This window comes from Alosa alosa, chromosome 24, assembly GCF_017589495.1.
Source record: "Alosa alosa isolate M-15738 ecotype Scorff River chromosome 24, AALO_Geno_1.1, whole genome shotgun sequence".
Classification (NCBI taxonomy): Eukaryota; Metazoa; Chordata; class Actinopteri; order Clupeiformes; family Clupeidae; genus Alosa; species Alosa alosa.
This window is the reverse complement of record NC_063212.1, coordinates 21,023,034-21,029,938: the sequence shown is the minus strand read 5'-3', so window position 1 is coordinate 21,029,938 and position 6,905 is coordinate 21,023,034. Positions and strand designations below refer to the sequence as shown.

The 6,905-nt window shown below is 46.0% G+C and overlaps 1 long non-coding RNA gene across 2 annotated transcripts in view; it reads left to right on the top strand.

The window, feature by feature from the left end:
- Nucleotides 1-3,715, top strand: part of LOC125289654 — a 75,876-nt gene extending 72,161 nt beyond the window's left edge. For both annotated transcript variants that reach the window (XR_007192665.1, XR_007192666.1), the window contains exon 4: nt 3,607-3,715. This is a non-coding gene — a long non-coding RNA (uncharacterized LOC125289654). The remainder of the gene's footprint in view (nt 1-3,606) is intronic.
- Nucleotides 3,716-6,905: the final 3,190 nt, after the last annotated feature.

Sequence of the window (6,905 nt, the reverse complement as noted above, 5' to 3'; positions counted from 1 at the left end):
TTCTGTAAATTTCTTGTATTTTGGTTTATGTTTTTACTTATGTGTGTGTGTGTGTTTATTGCTGAAGTGTCCCTGGACTCACCCCTGTGGCATATATAGTATATATAAGTATATATACTTTTTTCGATCCCGTGAGGGAAATTTGGTCTCTGCATTTAACCCAATCGGTGAATTAGTGAAACACACACAGCACACAGTGAGGTGAAGCACACACTAATCCCGGCGCAGTGAGCTGCCTGCAACAACGGCGGCGCTCTGGAGCAGTGAGGGGTTAGGTGCCTTGCTCAAGGGCACTTCAGCCGTGCCTACTGGTCGGGGTTCAAACCGGCAACCCTCCGGTTACAAGTCCAGAGTGCTAACCAGTGGGCCACGACTGCCCTCAAACCCATATTGCATGCATATTGTGATTGTTTTGGTGTTGTACTGGGTAAAGCTGTATAATGTGTTTTACTCATTTAGACACACACCCAGTGTGTGTGGAGTTTGGCTGCCTATGTCTGTGTGTGTCTGTGTGTCTGGGTTTCTGTGTGTCTGTGTGTTTAGACCAAAGCTTTGTGGAATTCTCTGTGTGTGTGTGTGTGTGTGTGTGTGTGTGTGCTGTTCTTAGTGTGCCATAAAACCTGGTCGTTACAGCGCCCTGCAGATGTGCAGATGTCCAGTCTGCCCTGCCACAGACAGTCAGCCCATTTTAAGGTGGACACATCACATCTCATTCACTCCAACCTGGCTGAAATAGATGGCTACACCTGTGCCACCTTAAGAGAGTGTATGTCCCCTGTTCGTCCTTCAGGTGCGGGCGTAGTCTGACCTCTTTACAGCCAAAGGTCAAATGTCACACACTGCCTGAATATGTTGGTGTCACCATGGAAACGTGTTAGGGTGCGGTGATGGCTTGTGTCTGCTCTCTATGAGAAGTCCCTAATGAGAACAGTGTTTATAAGTAAAGTGTGTGTGTGTGTGTGTGTGTGTGTGTGTGTGTGTGTGTGTGTGTGGTCAGAACAAAAAGTTACTGAAATATCGTTCAGCTAGCGTGTATGTATGTATGAGAGAGAATGTGTGTGTGTGAGGAAAAAAAAAGTGTGTGTGTGTATGTGATAAAGAGAGAGAGAGAGTCTGTATGTGAATTTGATAAAGGGAAAGAGAGAGAGTTTGTGTGTATGAGAGAGAGTCTGTAAAGAGAGAGTCTGTGTGTGATAGAGAGAGATAGTCTGATAGAGAGAGTTTGATAGAGAGAGAGAGTGTATGTATGAGAGAGAGAGAGTGTATGAGAGAGTCTGTAGAGAGAGAATCTGTGTGTGATAGAGAGAAAGAGAGAGAGAATATGTGTGTGTGTGTGTGGAGGCCATAGTAATGACGAAAGAAGCCCTCTGCTGCTGACTCACTGTGTGTCCCTCTAACTGCTGGCCAAGTGTTTTCAAAAGACTAGCGTCTGTATTAATGACACATCCACCACCACAACCACCTCCACACACACACACACACACACAGAGGGGGGTTGTTTTCTACAGAGAGTACCGCCTGTATTAATGACACATCCACCACTACCACTGTCTCCTCACAAACACACACACAAGAAAAGTATGAAACATCATTGGCAGGTGGTCTGTGTGTGTGTCAGAGAGAACAAGCTTTCTAAGCCTTTTCTCACCCTCCCTTGTTCTTAATCCAGACCCTGTTTGTGTGTGTGTGTGTGTGTGTGTGTGTGTGTGTGTGTGTGTGGGTGGGTGGTGCGGTGCCCATCCCACCCCACCCCACCCCACCTCACCCTCAGCCACATCACTCAGCGTCCTCTCCCAACAACAACAACCAACTTCCTCAATCTAACATAATTAAAGTGTATGTCCATTTTTCACTTTGCATTTGGAGAGTGTGTGTGTGTGTGTGTGTGTTCCTGTTCCTGTACTGGACATACACTGCTCTCCAAGAAAACACAGCTCTCGTGACACACTCCCGCGGTTTAGTGTGTGCGTGTGTGTTGTGTCTGCCTGTGCTGCTGATGCAAGGGCTCTAAATAGAAACTTGCCATGTGTGTGTGACTGTGTACCCGCTCATTTGTGTGTGTGTGTGGGGGAGCTCTGATGACACATGTACTTGGCCACACTGTGAGAACAGCCTTCTGTTTGACGTTAACTGGACACACCACTGTGTCGGCACCGAGAGTCGGGAACGCTGATTGAAGGGGTGTGTGTGGTGCCGCGGAGAGAGGGAGGGAATTTAGAACAGATTCAAGGGAGATATTGATGATATGGAGTCGGGCACCAGACTGCTTTGCTGAGTTCAGCGTTGTGATTCAGCTGTGAGTGGACGGCTGTTGTCTTCTCAGCTTGTCTTGGCTCTCTCAAAGCACTTTGCGAGGAGGTTACTGAAAGTTCAAATTCTAAAACCGCACTAGTGTTAAATTAGAAGTGAGGGTGATTGGGTCAATTATTATTATTATTATTATTATTATGTATTCATGTATTTATTTATTTTTGCCAGGTGAACACTCTGCAGATGATTTGTCAACGTGTGTAAAGGTTATTCTTTAATAAATAAATAAAAAACACGTTGTTTTATGCGCAGTGATTTGTCTGCAAACGTTAACAGGTCTAGAAATGATCATTTCAACTGTATCCTGAGTTACCCTAAGCAGCGTGATTGGGCTACTGTGTCCAAGACAGATTAAAAATAGCCGACGAACGGAACTGTTGTCCCGAGTGACTGGCGGGTCACCAAGTCACGAGTTCACCTTTAGAGAGAGAGAGAGAGAAGCGGTCCCAGTATGAGACTAGAATCGGTGCCAGTTTGCGCTGTCAGGGAATTCCGGGGCCGTGAGGTGACGTCATGTGCAGGGGGCGGAGCGGCGGAACCAGAGCCAGCGTGTTGGTGTGTGTGTGCGCGGAGCGAGCATCATAGGTTGCGCGCAGAGCCAAGTGGCGTGTCCCTTTAAAACAGAGCAGTAGGCTACAGCGCAATTCGATCCTTGCCTACGGGAGCGAAAACAAGAGCCGCAGTGTATGGTAGAAAAATTACTGACTGAACGTCAACAAAAAATACTGGCAGCGAATTATTGGATTATTTGCTATGTGTTCGTTTATTCGCTTGATTCTATGAGAGCAGGATAATCACGGAAAGGACGATTTGGATGTACAGTTGTTGGCTAGGCTACAGCTCAGCCGGTATAGGAGCGTCGGTCGGACAAGCTGGGATATTGGCTGGCGAGAAAAAACTCCCGAAGCCTGGAACTTGAGGAACGCCGGGCAACGACTCCAACACAACCGGTATAAACTGGTGTATTTACACAATTCGTCGATTAATGTCGGATCACTATTTCGGGGACTGCAACGTTTTTTTGGGAAAAGCAGCTTTTCCTCGAAGTAACCCGGCTTCTCGAATTATTCGTATTGTGTTGATAAGATGTTGAACTTAACCCATCGGCAAGGTGAAATGCAAGCGAATTTACGAAGTGGTTATTTGATCACACAACCATGATTAAATCACGTTCGTCTGATAGGATAGTTTAAGCAGCGAACGTGAATGTAGCCGGTCCACAAATGCTGTTGTGTTGTGACATTGTAACGACGGTAGAATTAAGATTAGATTTTTTTTTTTACTTTCAATCTACAGATTTTTGAGGAAGCTTGGGGCAAGCAGCACGCAGAAGTTCCTTCAAAAAGTGTTTTCGTTTTGGACTGAAAAGGTAAGCATTCCATTATTTTGCCTTGAAATAAGTTGGTAAAAAGGACTAGGGACTGTAGACTAGCCTACGTCCCATTAACGTGTGTCTTTCTGGTGTTCTCGAGACTGAATTGTTTTCGGGGAGTGGACAGAAGACATCCATTCATTGAACGAGTTGTAATAAAACAGTTACCGAATGAATAGTAGTAGTAGTAGTAGTAACATTCAGATGAAGCTGAATCCGGAAATGCAGTCACTTCACGCCGTCATGTTAACCCTTTTATTGCCATTATAGGCTATGGGGAGTTTTTTTGTACAATGTAAAAGCTTAGCTATTAGGATAACAATAACCTCTCGTAAATAATGATGCGTATTGTTGGCACATATTAATACATTCTCTTTCAATGCCTATTGTCTATGTGCGCGGTGGTGAATTGAATAGCCCACACTGTCATAGGCTACAGTACAGCAACGGCATGGTATTTAAAACTCTCTCGCTAGTCTACTATTTCCAGTTCGGCACTTCAAATAGGAGCTACCCACGTGTACCCGTAGGAGGAAGGTGGAGGGGAGCGCTTGTGTAAGGCGATCCTGCGCCTTTGTCTGCCGGAGAGGGCAGGGGTGGGAGCGGTTATGGGCTGGGTCGGTGCTGGGGAGGCAGTCACATTAAGTGAATGGATTGCCTTTAGTCAGCCTGCACCCCCTCCACACACACAATGGGGCGGTCTGAAAAGAAATCATTTGCATCTTCTTGCCCGTCGGAGATGTGATGTGGGGGCGGGGTGTTTCTTAACCCGCTCCGTGTGCACTTTTCTTGGAACCTACTGGTGTTTTACTGGTGACACGTTTGATATTATCTATTATTATTATACTTTTTTGGAATGGAAATATCTAGAATCTCGTAATTTATTTTAAATGAGTTAAAGGTTTAGCTTACCAATTACAGTTCATTCCGTGCGCTTTTAAGTAGACTCGGGTTTGTTTGGGCACGCATGAGTGCATTTCATAGGATCTTGGTTGCTTCGTCTGCATTTTATTGGTCCACCATAAACGCCCCTTATTGTGAGTAAATAGCGTTGCGGCCAGCCAGCATGTGGTCGGAAGAACTCTTTGAACGTCGACTTCCGATCAATTAGAGTGATTAACAGGGAAACCAGTGTGTTCCTTTGAAGTGGCGAGGCGTCGGAGATGTTTAAAGTTTGGAGAAGGAGTGTGTGTGTGTGACGAAAAATACCTTTCTTCTTGCCATCACGGCGCTGTTCAGTCAGGGAGCGTTTGAATCAGCCGCCCCCGGTGTTCCCGTGATCTGAATGGGAGTGAATGAAGAATCGCCGCCTCTTACCGCGTGACAGAAAAGCCCCGTTAAAGCTACACGCACCAAATAAAACTGGCGGATTAAAAATATATTTTTATGAAAGTATTGCTATTTCTGTTTGTTTTGGGGAGGGAGCTGTGGTGTTTGGTGGGTTGGCAATTAAGTAACAGAGGGAGGTGTGTTTGTGTGCTTGTCATCAGAAATGTCACATTGACAGACTTGTCAACAGAAGTGAAAATGATGTCAACTCAACAGGCAATGGCGCTTTTCTCTCTCTCTGTGTGTGTGTGTGTGTGTGTGTGGGAGAAAGAGAGAGTTAGGACAGGGTGTGTTGTCTTGTAGGCCATGTTTAAGAAAGGCGTTTTTAAGGTGTGGTTCGGTTTCAGTGTAACAGTTAGGTAGGCCATTATAGGTCAGTAGGCTTCATAGCTCTTTCAGGCCTACTCCTAATGAGTAGAGCTTTAACTATACCTGTGTGTGTGTGTGTTCCTGTTTTTAGAACAGAAAGGACCTTTCTGATAATAAAACGCTGGTATTGCAGTCTTTGCACAGTGTGTTGTCCCATTGAGCTGTGGGCTACTGGAGAGGAACCTACTCAGCTGCCCTGGAACGGCCAGGGGGGATCATGTCTGTGTGTGGAGGTGCTGGTTTGCATCAGTATGAAAGTGGATAGATAGATAGAAAGATAGATACTTTATTGATCCCCAAGGGGAAATTCAAGATGTGAGAGGGGGTCATTTGAGGTGTGTGTTAGTAAAAGGGCTGTTTGTGACTGAGGTTTGTGTGTGTGAGAGAGAGAGAGAGACAGAGAGAGGAACAGAAGGCAAAGTAAAGAAAGTGTGTGTTTGGGGGGGAGGTTGAGGGAGGTGTGTGTGTCATAACAGAAGGAAAAGAGGTGACTTATGTAGGTGTGTGTGAGTGAAGGCTATGTGTGTGCTTCATAGAACAAAAGGTTGGAAGTGTTGAAATTGAATCATGGGAAGGTATCTGAGGTGTGTGTGTGGAAGTATAAGGAAGAAGGGGGAGTGCTGTAGGGTCTGTGTGTGTCAGGGGACATGGGGTGGTGATATAGGTGTGTGTGTGTGTGTGTGTGGTGCTACCTCAGTGTGGAATTCCACCCCAGACTGTGAAGCCTAAAGAGCAGGTCGACAGGTTCAAGTTCAGAGCGGGGAGATCCTGGGCAACAACAGTCAAATATAGGTGGCTCTCCATATGTATACATATGTGTGTGTGTGTGTGTGTGTGTTTATGTTCATTTGGTCTAGCTAGTGCCACACATTCCATGAGTCTTGAGGTACTGGCAAGGTAGTGGAAAGTATTAAACCCAGTGGTGTACAGAGGGGCAACTGTGAATCACAGTAACACACACACACACCTGACTCACTTACTCAGTCACATGCAGGAAGGGAATTCACTGTCTTAAAGTTCTGTTTTTTTTGTGGGGGTGTTGTATGACCTCACCACTTGGCAGAATTTGAGAGAAAGGAAGAGTCAGTGATGGTGTAATAAGACCAGGAGGGGAGAGAGAGAGAGAGAGAGAGAGGGGGAGAGGGGAGAGAGAGAGAGAGAGAGAGAGGGGAGAGAGAGAGAGAGAGAGAGAGAGGAGAGAAAGGAATAGTCAGTGATGGTGTAATAAGACCAGGAGGGAGAGAGAGAGAGAGAGAGAGAGAGGAGAGAAAGGAATAGTCAGTGATGGTGTAATAAGACCAGGAGGGAGAGAGAGAGAGGGGAGAGAGAGAGAGGGGGAGAGAGAGAGAGAGAGAGAGAGAGGAGAGAAAGGAATAGTCAGTGATGGTGTAATAAGACCAGGAGAGAGAGAGAGAGAGAGAAAGGAAGGAGGAAGTGGATCACTATTCCGAGTAGGAGGAGAGGAATGGAGTGAGAGGATGGGGAGCCACAAACTATAAAGAGAACGAGTGGAGAGAGCATGAGG